Source organism: Carassius carassius, chromosome 3 (assembly GCF_963082965.1).
Source record: "Carassius carassius chromosome 3, fCarCar2.1, whole genome shotgun sequence".
In the NCBI taxonomy this organism is placed as follows: domain Eukaryota; kingdom Metazoa; phylum Chordata; class Actinopteri; order Cypriniformes; family Cyprinidae; genus Carassius; species Carassius carassius.
In genome coordinates this window covers 20,239,834-20,260,027 of record NC_081757.1, presented here as the reverse complement: position 1 = coordinate 20,260,027, position 20,194 = coordinate 20,239,834, and the positions used below count along the sequence as shown (strand labels likewise).

At 37.9% G+C, this 20,194-nt stretch overlaps 1 pseudogene; it reads left to right on the top strand.

The window, feature by feature from the left end:
* The first annotated feature begins 5,178 nt into the window (after positions 1–5,178).
* LOC132112979 (cytoplasmic dynein 2 intermediate chain 1-like) lies at positions 5,179–20,194 on the top strand (annotated as a pseudogene).

Sequence of the window (20,194 nt, the reverse complement as noted above, 5' to 3'; positions counted from 1 at the left end):
CATTGAAAATGCATTCCGAGGCGATCACGTGTCCGCCCCCTCCCTCCATGTCAATAACTGCGTGAACAAGGCGGGGCTTGCAGAAGGTCAAGAGACTCAATTCTCAAGAAGAGGATTCAAGTGAGAGAACATGGACAAGACAGTTGGTCCGTGTACGTTTTGTATGGCGTGCGGTCCGGTCCTAAAATAAGGCTACTGACTTGTCGCGGGAATTCACCATGCAATTGCCAGGAGCCACTGAGTTTACCACTTATAGGCCGGTAAACTCACCTCGCACAGCGAATTAACGACTCACTTTCTTCAGAACGACTCACTTTCCTCACGCAGCGAACAACTCACTTTCCTCACGCAGCGAACAACTCACGCAGCAAACGACTCACTTTCCTCACGAAGCAGACCACAGACTCTCTCTTCATGTAGGGACTGAATATTATTAAAGTGACTTCTATATTGCGTCCAAAAGAATATTTAGATATGATATTTAAATATTAAGAAAGGTGTACAGTGTATTTTTTTTCTTTTTACTTTCATTACAATATTTCAATAAATTGATAAATAATTGCCTATTGCAAATTTATGAATGCATGGTTTACTTTTTTCTGCAGTAACTATGCTATATTGAGACATTTTTAAATCTATATTTTGTAAAAAAAATTATAAAAAATAAACCTGAATTATAATCTAAACATCTGTATTTTCATATATTATATTAGTATATATATATATATATATATATATATATATATATATATATATATGTATATATATATATATAATATAATATAAGTATATATATATATAACATAAATAAGTAGGCTAATAAATATATAATGTTTAAAAAAATATGATATAAACTATTTGTTTTCCACCACATCACTAACATTTAACTGTGTTAAGGAAAAAACAGCAATTTCCCAGCAGAAACATCATTCATGTTACATTGTGATACTGTGTGTGTGTGTGTGTGTGTGTGTGTGTGTGTGTGTGAGAGAGAGAGTGCTTTCTGCATTGAGGATATTCTGTAGTCTCAGCCCTTTGTTTGGGTAAATCTTTACTGGATTGTCTGTACTCAATCCTTAGCCATCTTCAAGAATCATCTTAAAACGCATCTCTTCCATCTTTATTTGACCCTCTAACTTTAACACTCACTATTCTAATTCTATTCTATTCACTATTATAAAACTAGCTTTCTAATCTTTTTGTATTCTATCGATTTACTTTTAATTTATTATACAATTAACAAAGGCAAAGAAAGACCTCTAACACTAGCTTGCTCTATTCTTTTTCTATTCAATCTGTTTTTTCCCCTTTATTATATTATTTAAAAGCCTTTGTTATGTGTGCGTTTAAGCTAACTGAGACTTCTTATAGTAGCCTACTTGTATATCATTGTTCTTTTGTTGTTTTTGATTGCTTCCATTGTCCCTCATACGCTGTTTGTGACGGATTGAGAGACGATAGAGCTGACATTTGGAGTCACCGACTTTGCAAAAAAAAAAAAAAAATCCCGTCCTGAGATTCCAAAAGCATTCACTGCGCAATTAAATGAAGTCTGTTAGAATTAATAAATAAAGTTAGAATGTCCTTATAATTTAAGAAATGAAAAAAAAAAGTTTTACTTTTTTATAGTCATTGCACATTAAGCAATGCTTGAGTATCAGCAGATGTGCTCGAGCTCAAAAGTGCTATTAATTTTATATCTACAACAGTGCATAGTAAAACGGTGTTTCGTTCCTTGAATTCATCAGATTTTCAACGAATCAAGTGAGCCAGTGATTCAACAGTCCATTCAGATGGACTCACTTGTTTCTTTTCTAATGGAATCAGCCGTTTTGAACGAAAAGTTTGATTTGAACGATTCAATAAATACTTAAACCATGGATTTGCTGTCACCTACTGGCGGTTTTATTGTCATCATTATTTATCCATGAAAGGCCTAAACCAGACAAGGTGCCAGCACTAGCCTACTACCAGCACAAAAACACATTTAGCAAAATATTTACCGAAATTAATCAGTTTCATTTAATAAGGCAACATTTTCAATAAAACGTTTTTAAAAATTATGATTTTGTAATTTGTAATCATTATGTAAAATTAGCTACAGGACCAACCCCCAACAGGACCATTTTTTTTTATTGCTTAGCTTAGCTCTCACTATAAATTATAATAGTTTATATCATATATTTTTTAAACATTATATATTTATTAGCCTACTTATTTATGAAATTGTATGAAAATGCAGATGTTTAGATTATAATTCAGGTTTATTTTATATAACTTTTTTTTACAAAATATAGATTTTTTTAAATGTCTCAGTACATATAGCCTAGTGACTGCAGAAAAAAAAGTTAATAATGCATTCATAAATTTTAGGCAATTATTTCATTTTATTGAAATGTACACATTTTTGAATATTTAAATATTATATCTAAATATTCTTTTGGATGTAATATAGAAGTCACTTTAATTATAATATTCGGTCCCTACATGAAGAGACAGTCAGTGGTGCGTGAGGAAAGTGAGTCTCCGGCTGCGCCAAGTGAGTCGCCGGCTGCGTGAGGAAAGTGAGTCGTTCGCTGAGTGAGTCATTCACTAAGGAAAGTGAGTCGTTAGCTGTGTGAGTCGTTCGCTGCATGAGTCGTTCACTGAGTAAAATGAGTCATTCGCTGAGGAAAGTGAGTCGTTTGTTGCGTGAGTCGTTCGCTGCATGAGGAAAGTGATTCGTTCACTGAGGAAAGTTAGGCCCTGTCCCAAATCGCGCACTTCATGTGGACTTTCGGTCTCGTGGACTTGAAATGCGCGTGCTCGCCGAGTCTACGAGTCCGTAGGCCGTCCCATTCAGCATTTTAACGCTCCGAAGTGTGCTCAGCAGCGCCCCCTTTGTACCCTTGAAGCGGTCTTCCGCGAAGCCCGCATAGAAGCAGGCTCCACGCACTTCAACTACCCAGGAATCCTTGCAAAAGACCAATCAGACAACAGATGGGAGGATATTTCGCTCACGGACTGTAAACATGGCTGAGAAGAGAATATTTAAGTGTAAAAGTATCAATGTTTTTTATGACATAGGCGTACATTTTACCAGTTGTTACTTACAGTTATACAAACATTATCGACCAGTTGATATCTCAAACATAATAATAGCGCGTTAAATAATACGATCGCATTATGATTCATTACATAAATAGAACCGAATGTCATGGCTTTATGAGTCATATAAACGTAGTATGAATATTGAAACCTATATATTTTTCTTAAACTCATTTTAATTTTGTGTTAAAATTTAACATTATGTATTATTATGTACAAATGTATTTATCATTTAAATAACCATGACATCTATTCTAATGCCCAGGTGGCATTTACAATTATAGAACTGTAAAAGCAGGCTGTGTATTTCACATGGACATATTATTTGGGAAATTAAAATTAATCCTGTTCTCTATGCTAAAGACTGTAATTTGTTTAATGATATTTGTGATATTTTTCTAATAAAGGGACTGATGAGATGACCTTTAAGTTTATTCAGGTAATTCAGCTCCGTATGGAGAGGGATAAGTCAACCAGACCTTCTTCCTGTTTCCGGCGTGACGATCGAGTCTGTCCCAAAATACCTCTCAATGCACCCTCGCGGACTCGCGCTAAGGGCCCTATAGGTCTGCACTACATGACGTCACCGAAGTGTGGACTCTGAGGAAGTCCACAAGTCCGGAGTGTGCCATTTGGGACAGGGCCTTAGTCGTTCGCTGCGTGAGGAAAGTGAGTCGTTCGCTGTGTGAGTGAGTCGTTCGCTGAGGAAAGTGTGTCGTTCGCTGCGTGAGGAAAGTGATTCGTTCGCTGCGTGAGGAAAGTGAGTTGTTCGCTGCGTGAGGTGAGTGTGTATACGTTACTGATACACCGCCGGCCTATCAGTGGTAAACTCAGTGGCTAGTGGCAATGGTACGGTGAATTCCCGCCACAAGTCAGTAGCCTTATTTTTGGACCAGGCCGCACGCCATAGTTTTGATCATTTCGGTTTATGGCTTCAATAGGTGTTTCTCAATGTCAAGGAAGGATCCTCGGAAGCCAGTATTTCGAGGATGCTACGTCATCGACATCCGTTGAAGGACTGTTCCAATGTCGAGGATCCTCGGAATTTCAACCAAGGACTGAGTCCTTCGGTCGAAGAATATCCCATACACAGGAAAGGATGCATATGTGTATCCTTCGCGATCTTCGCGCTCTCAAATCACCCACAATCCTATGCGCGCAGCTTTGCTATCTTGTTCAAAAATTAAAAAATGTCGAACGTTAGCGGAGTCGGAGCGTTAACGGTTATTATTTACGTTACCAAACATTTGTTATAACTGTAGTAAATATAAGTAAAGTTTAACGTTTAAATGCCAGTACAAATTACTACCATATTGATATTGTAAATTATACAAATACAAATGGTTAACTGAACCGGACCTGTCATTTAACAATTGGTTGCGTCATCTGCATTTTATAAATAACTAGTTAAGTTGTCCAAAGTAATTTAACGATACCATTCAAAGCGTTATTCAAACGGACCTTTTCACTGACATAATGACGCAATTACGTGCACTTGCTAGCCTGTTCCATTTACGTGTTCTCCGAATGCTAAAGAGGAGTCTCGCCTAGCCTCTGGAGGAAGTGACTTGTAAGGATCAGTCCTGCCAAGGAAGTATCCAACGCCTGATATTTCATTCGCACTTGTGGGCGGAGCTGAAACGCTGCTTTCATCTGATTGGTCGAATCGCTCCGCCTTCAGCTCGGTCTTTTCATTCTTTCAGACAGATATACAGACGGTTCTGTGTCTTTAGACACCAGAACCGTGCCTTAGGCCGGCGACACACTGGATGCATGGCTCAAGCATCTCAGCTGCGTGCTGTGTCTGTTTTTAATTCGGCTCCCATGTTAACAGGTTAGAGCTTGCAGACTGCCTGCGTGAGACGCGCGTCTCAGGCGCTGCTCGAGCCGCGTGGAAAATGCGTGCATGCTAGAAATAGAACCGACGCCTATTTTTCACGCAACACAAGCGTGTTGGAAGCGTTTCCAGGCAAAATATAATAGGAAAATATGTTTATATGTCATTTTGTACACAAATACATATTAATTCATGACATTTTGATATTTGAAAGTCTATAGGTTCTCATGAGATTACTGTGTCTCCAGGTTTATATGCAGTGCAATGAAGACAACACTGATAGAGATATACAAACGGAAGAAGTAGACTTGACAGACAAATGGACACAGCATCCACCAGAAGCAAATGCAGCATGTGGAGGTATTGTGTTCAGCATTGACTCTGTCATTAGTAATGAATACCAAATGGAAATATAAAAATAACAAATAAAGTGTATTGTGTTCTGTTTCATTCTCTAACTGTAACCAGGATCTAAGGCATCTCAAGACACTACAGATAAATCCACTTCAAGAATAACTACTGATTCTCAGTGTCTGACTACTTTTATACGCTCTGCTGCACAGGTTAAGAATAGTTACCTGTTAATAGGTCTAATTTTTTAAACATATTAAAATTAAAACATTACAATTAATCTCAACCAAAGTGCAAAAACACTAAAAACACTGTGCTCATGTCTTGTGTTGTTCTGTCTCAGAAATAGATAAACAAATAAATGCATATTAAATCAAGTTGTCCATAGACTGTCTGATAAAGTACTAGTTTCATTAAAAGTACTATTTATTGAAGTATTTATTTGTATGTCAGGTAATGGCTGTTCTGATAGAGGAGAATATGGCAGAGAGTAATTCAATCAGAAGACGCACTGTCCTTTAGTGATGGCTGCATTCAACTCCATACCAATCTCCCCTTTCTGGATGGTAATATTTTGTAAATTATGTTTACTGATAAATAGCAGTGTTTGAGGGATGGATACATGAGTGTGATAAGAACTACCTAAAATGATAGAAAACATCTTTGGGAAAAATGTATTTGAAGTGTAATTTAAGTTTGGCTTGTATCCCATTTGTTTACATGGAGAGGAGGCAAACGAAAAGTTTTGGCTTCACTTTTCAGGACGTGTATGGCACCGATATGTACAATCATGTATATGTGCACATCTGTCTGCAGGTCGGCAGGTGAGTCTGCTGCAGTTCTCTCAGGTCCAGAGACAGACTCTTCCATCTGTTCATCCTCCTTCCTCCAAAAGCAGTGCTGTACGGTTCGACTGTGAGACAATCATCTGTGTTTGGAACATCTGGGAACCATCCAGACCCCAAAAAATTCTTCTTTATGAATCTGAGGTATGGAGGAGAACATGCTTGCATCATAAAAAAAGGATTTGTTGATGTTTCGGAAATTAAGTGCTCTTCCATGAGAGCCAATAAAAATCAAAATTTTTATTCGCCTATTTGTCTACCCCTCTCAGGTGAGGTGTTGCTGTTTCAGTCCTGGTAAAGTTACACTAGTGTTTGCTGGTACAGAAGTAGGCTCAGTGGTGTAATGGGACCTCAGAGAACATTCTGGTACTCACTTAAACTTGGTGGTTGGCAAGGAGGTGTGGACAATATGCTATCCGACCTTCTCTAAAGGTCAGATGATGCTAACTGCTTCAGCTGCTGTGCCATCTAAATAAATAATAGAAAAAACACAAGCATTTGCAAAACTGTTTATCTAACTTCACTTTAGGTATTTAGGTATAGATATTTGGAGTCAGGTCACAGGTTGAAAATAAAGTGTCCTGTGTTTTGCATATGTTGTAGATGCTGTGCTTTCAGGAGTAGGTCACCTCTCTCCCGTGGTGTCCATTGAACCTGTACTGGAGACTGCTGATACAAGTACAAAGAGCACACTAACTGCAGGCAGATGGTAATGTGTTTGAATCAATAAATAAAAACACTACAGTTCAAAAGTTGGGGTCAGTAAAAAATGTTTTGACAGATTTATTCAGCAAGAATAAAAATCAAAAGTTACAACTAAGACATTTACAGTTTTATAAAAGATTAGCTTTTCTTTTTAAGTTTTATTCATTAAAGAAGCAGCACAAGCTGTTTTTAACATTGATTTGTTTTTCCCCTCAACTGAGTAATGAAATGTCAACACTCCCATCACTGCCAAAACACTTTAAAATAAATGCAGCCCTGTTGCACATAAGAGATTTCAAATTTGTAATAACTACCCACCAATACTTCGAACAGTAGTGTATATTTTGAAAACCCTTAATTGAAATTCCTTGTGCAAAATTCTAGAGTCTTTGGGACTGTCATTCAAGTTAGGATCTCTAGATGAAAATTCAGTTTTAACTCTTTAGGTATGTCTGCATTTCACCAGTAACTTTATTTCACAGGAACCTTCTTCCATTTATTACTGTGTTTTTGTTTTGAGACAGAGATTATTTAAATGAAGTTGTATATTTTGTCTCTGACAGGTTGTGGTTGAGCTGCCCAAAGGAAATGATTCTGGTTCTCAAACAGACCTAGGTAAGCCTAAGTTTAAAAATATTGTTATTGTTTCTGTAAAGCTGCTTTGAACAATGTTTAAAAGTAAAAACGCTATACATGTGACTTGCTGAAATGCACATCTAATAGACATGTCTCATTTTAATAATGCTGCATCTGCCTTGGTAGGTCTTAGATTTGATGGTAAAGTTAAACTACTCCACTGCTCCTCTCTACAGACCACTGAGAAACCTTCTCAAGATATCATAATGGGATTTGGACCTCCTGTGAGCCTTCAGTTAAAGTTCCTCTCGTCTGACTCAAACCATTACTTCATTGGCACTAACATGGTAGGGGTTGCATGAAATTGTTGAAGATAGTGGATATTTGGATTGGCGGTGTTTCCTATAGTCTTTCATCATGGTCTTAAAATGTTTCTTGAAGTGTTTCTTTATTTTCTTTCATTATTGAGGGGTCTGGTTAGACATGGTACTAGGCACAGCCTAAAAGTTCTTCCAAAGTCCTACAGATCACAGTTTGATAGCTGTAGAGCGGTGGAGGTCACAGCACTTGACTTCAGTCCTTCCGGGGAGCCCTTGTTCTTGGTAGGAGCAGCTTGTATTGCTTTTTATGTGTTATTATGTCTTTCTATGTTCATAGTTATCTGTAATTAGTGATGAAAGTGATGGAACAGTCCGATTGCACTCTGTCCTGAGAGAAGATCCATTGATGGAATGGTCTGGATGTTCCAGTGGCGCTTCCATTCTGTCGGTGCAGTGGTCTCAGAGACGACCAGCTGTGTTCTGTGTTCTAGATGCTGCCTCTGATCTTCACATCTGGGACCTGACTGTGAAGGATTATGTGCCAGTTGTCACTGAGAATATACACAAAGACCGGTAAAAAGCTAGGACATCAAATATTAAATATTTTTTAATATGATAGAAAAAGTTCAAGTAGTGCAATACAGTAAGATAATATGTCAGATACTGTATGTGATACAGTGGTAGAGCTGTATGCTCAGGCACTTAACTGTTTTTACAATCCTCTCTTTTCTCACTGTTTTTCACAGGGTGACAGCCATGGCAGTGTTTGGTGAGCCAGTCAAACAGAACACGTTTTCTGGCATTTCGCTCGCCAAGCAGTCCGGCGAAGTGGAGATTCAGTATTTTAAGGAGTCCCTCACAGTACCTAGCACCTATGACAAAGAAAAACTTCAGTCTTTTTTGTACAATGCTTTTTTAATATGAGAAGGATTCTCATCCAAAACAAGCAAAGGTCTATCTGAGCCCAGATTCAAATTAATTTCCAGTTAAACCCATAAAATGCAAATGACACAAAAAGAGACATTAGGGAAAGTCATGCATAGTAAGGGTTGACCTAGTGAATTATATTTCCATGTTACATCAATAAGGTACCCAATTCTACACTGATGGTGGCTATAGCAGCATGAAAGGAATGAGAAATAGTTGTTTATTACTGTCACAGTGGCTACACTTTTTGGTCTGTACCATAGACTGTAAAAAAAGATGGACGACTCGCCTTCGCTCTCTTCCATTGGTCAAAACTGAAGCCGCCAATGTCCCGATATGGCGCTGACATCTTGGACTTGCGCCTGCGCAGATAGCGATCTAGGGACCAGTTCTGCGCAGTAGCTATGCGCAGTAGCAAGCAGGAAGTAAAGCCTTAAAGCCGCGAAATCAACGGCCCCGCCCCTGTGCCCCGCCCTCACTCTCCCTCGCAGAATGCACACACCGTAATCTGCACTGTTTTGGAAGTGGAGTCCTGCTCCTGTGAACTCTGTCTGCTCCGTTCCACTCCAATCTCATTAAAATAAGGTAAATACAATCTCCTCAGTCCTCCGAAGATCATGAAAAAAGCCTGTTGACGCTTCAGTGCCTCCTCCGGCTCAGAGAGCTGTCAATCACAGCTGTCAATCACGACGTAACACCACCGTTTTTAGAGCATTAAATAACTATCTAAAAAACAACTTATTTTAAAAACAAACACTTGAATTTACATTAGCGTGATACAAACTACAGTAAATTACAAAAAACAGCTTCGGAAAAAAGATATTTGAAGGGTAATTTAATTGTTTAGTTGGTCTCGCGTCCCATTGAATAACATGGGGAGGCGGGGTTTATGACTTATACTAGGACCACTCACCAGGGGGCGATCGAGACGTTTTGGCTTCACTTTTCAGGGCTTGTGCGGCACGCTTGGTCTGTACAAATAACAAATGAACTTCCCTAGCCTAAAATGTATTACATCTGAAAGTTTGCTGATGTTTGCTAGAACATGATGGTTTTGTTGCTGTAAGCAGCATTTTGTAAGGTTCGATTAAACACTAAAGGGAGCACATGAATATGAGCTTTCTGCTCCTCAGGGATATAAAGACATTATATCCATTTTGTACAGATGAATATTAACACTGAGCAGCTTTTTAACTGGAATATATTTTTTATTAAGGCTCCATATAATTTCTTCACTATCAAGTCGACTGTCATACTATAATTATTGATGGATATTTTTATTAAAATCTATTACATTTAGACTGTGATTTCTCTCGTTCTCATACTTGATTGTTGGCAGAGGGGTGTTCTTCACTATATTAGAAACTGCAACCTGTGCTGTACCATCACTCTCACCATGGATTTGTCATCTTTTGGACTTGGACACCATTTTCACTTAGATCGGACTCCAGTCGTAAAATCGTCAGTCCCAAGAGGGTCTGGCTGCAGACTTGCACTTGCACTCTCAGACACTTGCACTTCCGCTAGCGACGTCACTTGCAGTCTTTATTTTTTTATTTTGTTCTATTTATTGATAACTTTTTGTTTGAATCTCTCAACATTTTACAACAGTAGCCAGGCGGCGAAGACAAGAAAAAAGAAACTAAATTACAATGTCCGCTACCTGTGACGTAACTTGCAATCACCACAAATCGTGCATGTTGCCAATGGAGACAAGACGCTGTGGTGGTGATTAAACGATTAAACCTAATTTAGTACTGTAACGTACATGCATGGGTCCTGCAAGAACAATACAAGATCGGCAAATCCGTGGCCACAGAACAGCAGAATATGAACGCTTGCGCAAAGTCTCTCGCTAAAAACATAAACACTTAACATGGCTTAATGTATTAAGATGCTATTAAAATATCAAATTAAATATACAGTTTATTATTTTAATTAATATGTATATAGTATTTTCCTCACATACCGCAAAATGTGGCATAATGGACTAAGATGATAAAGGCCAAACTCAATATGCTTCTCTACATTTTTAAAATACATAACTAATATGTACAGGCAAGCACGTGAGCCCAAATTTTCGCGTTAAGCATTTTTCCATATAGAATAAACTGTCTACAACTCGTTTATATCACTGTCTTTTCCATTAAGCTACATTATGTGTTTTATTAGGGCCCGAGCACCGATGGTGTGAGGACCCTCTTGGAATTGCTCCGTTTATTATTATTATTATTATTATTATTATTATTATTATTATTATTATTCTTCTTCTCTAAGATGAATCGCATTTTTGAGAGCCTAAACATGCTCGAAAAGTCATGAAACTTTGCACACACCTCAGAACTGGCGACAATTTACGTCTGATATGGGTTTCAGAAGTGGGTGTGGCAAAATGGCTCGACAGCGCCACCTATACACGTTCAACGGTGTGCGCCTCGAGCTACGTTTCACCTAAATGTATGAAAATTGGTATACACATGTATCTCTCCAATACCTACAAAAAAGTCTCTTGGAGCAAAATCCGAAACCCAACAGGAAGTCGGTTATTTTTAATTTTATGAGCAAATTTTGTGTCATTTTTGTCATTTCCATGCGTTGTATTTTAACGAACTCCTCCTAGAGATTAATTCAGATCAACACCAAAGTTGGTATGCCTAATCTAAAGGCCTTTGCGATGTTAAATTGCGAAGAGTTTGAGTTTTCGTTAAAGGGCGTGTCCGTGGCGGCCTGGCGAATTTCGATGATTCGCCATGAAAAATGAAGTTGCTATAACTCAGACATACAATGTCCAATATGCCCCAAACTTCACATGTTTGATGAGACTCCGAACCTGAACAGATTGACATGCCCATATTCAGTTATAGTCATAGCGCCACCTATTGGCAACAGGAAGTGACATATTTTACACTGCGACTAACTACTCCTAGAAATTTTATGACATCAATGTCTTTTTGTGGTCAATCTACTCTAAAGGCCTGTGCGATGTTAAGTTGTGAAGATCTTGAGTTTTCGTTAAAAGGCGTGTCCATGGCGCCGTGACGAAGTTTGATGTCTCGCCAAGGGAATAAAAGATGTTATAACTCAGGCATAAAATGTCCGATCTTCCCCAAACTTCACATGTGTGATAAGAGTCCTGGCCTGAACACATCTGTAGGCCAATATTCCATCGGGTGTGGCAAAATGGCTCGATAGCGCCACCTATAAACTTTCAACATAGCACGCCTCGAGCTCCGTTTCACGTTCATGTACAAAAATCGATACACACATGTAACACACCAGTACCTACAAAAAAGTCTCTTGGTACGAAATCCTAATCCCAACAGGAAGTCAGTTATTTTGAATTTTCCCTGCAAAATTGGAGTTGTTTTTGCCATTTTCAGGGGTTGTACTTTAACGAACTCCTCCTAGAGATTTATTCAGATGAACACCAAACTTGGTCAGTGTAATCTAAAGCCATTTGCGATGTTAAATTGCGAAGGACTTGAGGTTTCGTTAAAGGGCGTGTCCATGGCGGCCTGACAAATTTCAATGTTTCGCCATAAAAAAGGAAGTTGCTGTAACTGAGACATACAATGTCCAATCTGCCCCAAACTTCACATGTTGGATAAGACTCTTGACCTGAACAGATCTACATGCCAATATTCAGTTATAGTCATAGCGCCACCTATTGGCAACAGGAAGTGAAATATTTTACACTGCGACAAACTACTCCTAGAAATTTTACGACATCAATGTCATTTTTGTGGTCAGTCTAATCTAAAGACCTGTGTGATGTATAGTTGTGAAGATCTTGAGTTTTTGTTAAAAGGCGTGTCCATGGCGCCGTGACGAAGTTCGATGTGTCACCATGGGAATAAAAGATGTTATAACTCAGGCATAAAAAGTCCGATCTTGCCCAAACTTCACATTTGTGATAAGGGTCCTGGCCCGAACAGATCTGAAGGCCAATATTCCATTGGGTGTGGCAAAATGGCTCGATAGCGCCACCTATACACTTTCAACAGAGTGCATATACACTTTCAACGGAGTGCGCCTCAAGCTATGTTTCACGTACATGTACAAAAATTGGTACACACATGTAACACACCAATATCTACGAAAAGTCTCTTGGTACGAAATCCGAATCCAAACAGGAAGTCAGTTATTTAGAATTTTCTCTGCAAAATTGGTGTAGTTTTTGCCATTTTCAGGGGTTGTACTTTAACGAACTCCTTCTAGAGATTTATTCAGATCAGCATCAAACTTGGTCAGTTAAATCTAAAGGCCTTTGCGAAGTTAAATTGGGAAGATCTTGAGATTTCGTTAAAGGGAGTGTCCATGGCGGCCTGACAAATTTCGATGTTTCGCCATGAAAAAGGAAGTTGCTGTAACTCAGACATACAATGTCCAATCTGCCCCAAACTTTGCATGTTAGATAAGACTTCTGCCCTTAACAGCTCTACATGCCTATATTCAATTATAGTCATAGCACCACCTGCTGGCAACAGGAAGTGACATATTTTACACTGAGACAAACTACTCCTAGAGATTTTTTGACATTAATGTATTTTTGTGGTCAGTCTAATCTAAAGGCCTGTGTAATGTTAAATTGTGGAGATCTTGAGCTTTTGTTAAAGAGTGTGTCCATGGCAAAAATGACAAAATTTGATGTCTCGCCACAGCAAGAGAAGTTGTTGTAACTCAGGCATAAAATGTTTGATCTTCCCCAAACTTCACATGTTCGATAAAAGTGCAGCCCTGAACACATCTGAAGGCCAATATTCCATTATAGTGATAGCACCACCTGCTGGCAACAGGAAGACTGGCACATATAAATGATTTTGATATATTACACTTATATTTACGACTTTAAATGCATATATCTCGCCGTTCGCCAATTTACTAAAGCCTCTCGCTGGCGGTGAGCCCGGGTGCGAGGGCCCGTTCATCACTGCTTGCAGCTTTAATTTATAATGAATTTTTATAGGAGGAAAACGTTTAATGTAGGCCTACAATTTAACGCACTGCGTTCTGTACTCCTCTGCTTGCCTGTATGGAGCTGATCCTTTTAAAATCACTTAATGCATTTCATAATGCACGTTCATATATATTTGCTGGTCTGTATATACGTTGAGTCAACAACAAGACATATAGGCCTGGCCTATTTAATTGTCTTTATCATCTTAGTCTGTTATTAAGCCACATTAAGCGTTTTGCTGTATGGGAGGACAAAGTTTGCGCTTTGTGTTCATAGCCATCTGCTTGCCTTGTAGTACATTAAATAATTACTATATATCGAATTTGGCATTTTAATTTAACTTAAACGTATCTTTATACATTATGCCATATTAAGTGTTTGTTTTTTCTAAAGGAGGAAAACGCTTAACGAAAGACTTTGTGCATTGCGTTTATATTCTGCTGTTCTGTGGCCACGGATTTGCCGGTCTTTTTCTTGCTGACCCTGTACATTATAGTAGTAGGCCTACTAATTTAGTTTTAATCGTTTAATCACCACCACAGCTTCTTGTCTCCATTGGCAACATTGGCAAAAAATTTTTTTTTTTTTTTTTTTATTGTTTTAAGAATTACAGTTACAGTCAGGGGGGTACAACGCGTAAAGCAGATAAACAAACATAAAAAAACATACATAAACAGCGACAAATTTACAAGTTAACTAAAAATTTTAAAGTGTTTACAGATTGAGACACACTTTGTAGCTTTCTTATTTTTCAAACCCAATATTGTGTTTAGGTATTGTAAAATTTCTGCTCTTAAAATGAAAAATAAAGGCTTGTTTCCTCCAAATGTACTTTTATGAATACTAAATTTCGCTAACAGAAGCAGCAGATTAATTAAGTAATATTCCTTATGAAAGGTTTTGTCATAAGCGAAAAAACCAAATAAAACATTTTTAAAACACAGTTGAAAGCTGGGCATGACATGAGCCTTAATAAAAGAACAGAAATCTGACCAAAAACACATTGTATGAGGACAACTCCAAAATAAATGATAAAATGTTTCATCGTGTAGATGACAAAATGTACACACTGTATCAATATCACAATTAAATCTGTTCACAAGATAATAATTACATGGGTAATATTTATAAATGAGTTTAAGTGAAATTTCTTTGATTTTGTTTGTGATTAAATATTTGTGAGGAAGTTTCCAGATATTATTCCATAACAGATTATCAGCATAACCATTCCAAAATGATATAATAGCAGGTCTGGAGACAATATCCCTTTGGAGCAAAGCCCGTACACCACGATTATTATTTTTCATACAGGAAAGAGAGAAACAGATACGGCCTACTTCAGTATCAGCAGGATCAAACGAGTATGGAGGGAGCAGAGGACAGGTGTTTTTAAGAAGCATGTTTAAACCAGAAGGAACAGCATCCATAACCACAGCAAAGTCCTTAGGAGTAACTGGAACATTATATTTAGAAAGGAATTCAGAGTAGGTCAACATAAGACCTTTATTGTTATACAGTTGTCTAACAAAAACAATATCATTATAAAACCAATTCATAAGGAATAAAGATTTAGATTTATACAGAATATGCTTATTGTTCCAGATAAAACATCTGTTTGGAGAGAAATTGTGTTTATAGATTAAATTCCAGGAAAGAAGCATTTGTTTATGAAAGTTAGAAAGTTTTAAAGGAAGCTTGGTAATACTGTAGTCACAAAGCAAAAGAAATTGGAGACCACCAACTTGTGAAAAGATAAAGTGTGGTATAATATTCCAGATAGAAGTTGTTTTTTTTAAGAAATTGCTTAATCCAGTTAACTTTGAAGGTATGATTAAGGGTTGTAAAATCTAAGAAGTTCAGGCCTCCATTTTCAGTTGAGTTCATAACCACAGATTTTTTTATATAATGGGTTTTATTTTTCCATAAGAAGTTAAACAGCATTTTATCAATAGTTTTACAAGTGTTATCATTAACTGCTAAGGAGAGCGCTGCATATGTAAGTCTCGAGATGCCCTCTGCCTTTGTGATCAGCACTCTCCCCCTCAAGGATAGGTTTCTCATTAACCACTGATTTAATTTTTTTTTTGTTTTGTCAATGACTGGTGAAAAATTAAGTTTACATCGTTCCTCTTCATTCTTTATAATCTTAATACCTAAATATGTAATTTCATCTTTAATGTGGATATTACAAATTGAGAGAAGATTACTGGTTTTAAGAGACATTAATTCACACTTATTTAAATTCAGGTAAAGCCCTGAAGCTTTTGAAAATGTATGAATAATCTTGAGGGCTAAAGGTATTTCTCCTGCATCTTTTAAAAAAAAGTGTGGTATCGTCAGCTAATTGACTAATAATTAATATCACTGCCAGCAGCAGTGATACCTCTTAAAGGGCTCTGTTTAATATGGTCGGCAAGAAGTTGTTAACAAAGTAAAAATAAATATGGGGAAATAGGGCATCCCTGTCTGATACCACGACTGAGATTAAATCTGGGTGAGGTGCCATTACGCAGTTTGATTGAACAATTTGCATTAGAGTATAAAGTTTTAACGGAATTAATAAAGAAATCACCAAAACCAAATTTGTTTAGGGCTGAATATATGAAATGATGTTCAACAATGTCGAATGCCTTATGAAATTCTAAAAAGAAAATGAAACTCTCGTCTGGGTATAGATGTGGGTAATCAACAAGGTCTAATACCAAGCGAATATTATTCGAGATGGGCCTATTGCTCATAAACCCTGACTGTGTGTCATCGATAATGAAATCCAAAGTTGTCTTAATTCTAGAAGCTAATATAGAGGCCAAAATTTTATAATCATTATTAAGTAGGGAAATTGGTCTCCAATTGTCTAGAATTAAAGTGTCTTTTTTTGGTTTGGGAATTAAGATAATTAGGCCTTGAGTCAGAGTAGGCGGGAGTTTACCATATTTACATTTACATTTAATCATTTAGCAGACGCTTTTATCCAAAGCGACTTACAAATGAGAACAATAGAAGCAGTCAGGTCAACAAGAGAACAACAACAGTACACAAGTGCCATGACAAGTCTCAGTTAGTCTAGTATAGAACGCATAGGTAGGGTTTTTTTATTTTATTTTATTTATTTTCTTTATTAAAAGACAAGAAAAGGAAAAGTGCTAGTGTTAGTTGGTTAAGTGCAGGCGAAAAAGATGAGTCTTTAGCTGTTTCTTGAAAATGTTGAAAACGCTGTACGAATTGAGATTGGGAGGTCATTCCACCAGCCGGGCACAGTCCAGGAAAAGGTCCTTGAGAGTGATTTTGAACTTCTTTGGGATGGTACCACAAGGCGTCGATCACTTGCAGAGCGCAAACTTCTGGAGGGCACATAAGATTTAACCAATGAGTTTAGGTAAGTTGGTGCCGTGCCAGTGGTCGTCTTGTAGGCTAGCATCAGTACCTTGAATTTGATGCGAGCAGCTACTGGTAGCCTGTGTAACCTGATGAGGAGAGGAGTAATGTGAGCTTTTTTGGCTCATTGAAGACAACCCTCGCTGCTGCATTTTGGATCAATTGCAGAGGCTTGACAGTACATGCCGGAAGGCCCGCCAGGAGAGCATTACAATAGTCCAGTCTGGAGAGAACAAGAGCTTGGACAAGAAGTTGGGTTGCTTGCTCTGACAGGAAGGGTCTAATCTTCCTAATGTTGTATAAGGCAAACCTGCAGGACCGGGTAGTTGTAGCAATGTGGTCTGTGAAGCTTAACTGATGATCCATCACAACTCCTAGGTTTCTAGCTGTCCTCGAAGGAGTAATGGTTGATGAGCCCAGCTGTATAGAGAAGTTGTGATGAAGTAATGGGTTAACTGGAATCACCAGGAGTTCTGTCTTCGTAAGGTTAAGCTGAAGGTGATGGTCATTCATCCAGCTAGAGATGTCACTCAGACAGGCTGAAATGCGAGCAGCTACCGTCGGGTCATCTGGTTGGAATGAGAGGTAGAGTTGGGTGTCATCAGCGTAGCAGTGATAAGAAAAGCCATGCTTCTGAATGACAGATCCTAATGATGTCATGTAGATTGAGAAGAGAAGTGGTCCAAGTACTGAGCCTTGAGGAACCCCAGTAGCAAGGTGGTGTGACTTTGAAACATCACCCCTCCAAGACACACTGAAGGATCTGTCAGAGAGGTAGGACTTAACCCACAGGAGTGCTGTTCCAGAGATGCCCATCTTTCTGAGGGTGGACAGGAGAATCTGGTGATTAACAGTGTCAAAAGCAGCAGAAAGGTCCAGTAAGATGAGTACCGAGGATTTTGAAGCTGCTCTTGCTAGTCGCAGGGCTTCAGTAACCGAGAGCAGAGCAGTCTCAGTTGAGTGGCCACTTTTGAAGCCAGATTGGTTGCTGTCCAGGAGGTTGTTCTGTACCATATTCAATAGACTGTAAGAAAAGATTTAAAAGAAAAGGAGCAAGTTCTTCTGAAAAGGTTTTATAGAATTCAGAGTTTAACCCATCTACACCAGGGGATTTATTTAATTTAAGCTCTGCAATAGCTTGAAGGACTTCTTTTATACATATAGAACTATCACAGTGTTCTTTATGAACTTCATTTATAGTTTTCAAATTAGTAAGACTATCTATAAAAACAGAGGAGTAATTTTCATTAAATCCTGATTTATAAAGAGTGCTATAAAAGGTTGAACAGTAATCTGCAATCACCTTTGAATCATGCGTTACCGTACCATTAATATTCAAATGCAAAATTGTATTTGTTTTGGCATGGAATTTTTCTAATTGAAAGAAATATGCTGAATTCTGCTCACCTTTTTCTAACCATCTCTGTCTAGATCTAATGAAAGCCCCCTCTGCCTTCCTTTTATAAATATCATCTAATTGGCTTTGAAGCGTGTATAACTCAAGATATTCACTATCCGATAAATTTGGAGGAGATTTATGAGTAAAAGATGTAATTTTAGAAATGATCATCTCCTCTTCAAGTTTTTTAGCTTTAGACAAAAAACTGCCAAATTGTCTAAGAAATTTACAAGCTTCAAATTTAAATAACTCCCAATTGGTGCAATAATTATTACTAATTTGAGCTATATTCCAATATTGTGCAATCAAACTGCGAATGGTCCCCTTAACAAATTCATGCTCCAATAATGACTTATTGAGCTTCCAATAAGAATTATTATAGCTGGAGGAAGGAGAGGAATGTAAAGAAATGTTGATAGACACTGCCTTATGATCGGTTAATGGCGTGGGAAGAATATTAACAGAAATATCTTCTTTATGTAAATTGCACGGAGTTAACCAGTAGTCAATACGAGACATAACGGTACATGCCTTATTATTCCACGTGAAAGAATTAATACCAGGGAATTTCTCTATCCAAATATCTATTACATTAAACTTCTGCATAAAGGCCTTTAGTGTGGAGTTATGATAATTTACACTACGAGGTGGCCATCGGTCAAGGGAGTTGTCTAAGGTGATATTAAAATCTCCTCCTATAATAACAAGTGAATTTGGGAATTTAGATAAACAGTGTGTAATACGACTCTCTAACTTTTTAAGTAGAGCATCATTTTCAACTTTAGAATTGTACCCATAAAAATTTATAATAATTATAGACACCAGATCTAGTTTAATAACTAAAATAATGAAATGGCCAAGGGAATCCCCCTCAGAAAATAAAATGTCCCCAGAAAATTAGTTTTTTAGAATTGCAACACCAGCTTTACGCTCAGACCCATGAGCAAACCAAACATCATTACCCCATTGAGCTTTCCAGAAATTTACATCTTTAGGCGTTGAATGAACTTCTTGAAAAAAACAAAAATCACTTTTCTGCTGTTTAGCAAATAAAAACAAAGCTTTACGTTTAACATTAAATCTTAAACCCCTGGCATTAAGAGTAACTAACGAAAACGACATGGATATATGAACAGAAGAAACAGGAACAGTTTTAGAGTAACTTCCATCCCCTTTGAAATAAAAGAAAGAATTAACCCGGTTGTGAAATTATAGAAAACATTCATCCACAATTAACTTGCATTAGGAAAGTAATAAACCTTAGCACAAACTTACAAGTTTGGCTTAGAATAGGTCAGAGGGAGAAGTGTACTTATGACGCAAAATGAAAACCACTTGATTTCACGTGGGTGATTGCACCTCTTTCCCATCGATGAATACGCGCACACCGACAAAGAACGCTCACTTTCCTTCCTTCCTAGCAGCTTCAATCAACGGCCACCTCTTCACCCTCAGCAACTTATCTGCTTGAGACAAATCTTCTGTGAATCTCAGCTTGTGACTCCTCAGATATTCAGACTGCTTGGCCTGCCGCCAGATCAGGTCCCGCGTAGATCTTCTTACGAAGCGAATGATCACTGGTCTGGGTCTATTGGCCAGCTCATTCCGCTTTCCCAGTCGATGCACAACATCTATGTCCTCTTTGAAACAAAAGTTTGAGTCGGGAACAACTGAACCACAGACTCCGATTACTTTTTGCTTTATGTTCTCTTCCGAATGTTCAGGAATACCGTACAGACGGAGGTTCCATCTCCGCTGATAACGCTCGGCATCGTTCAGACTTTGCTCAAGTTCGTGGAGTTTAGTGCTGTTTAA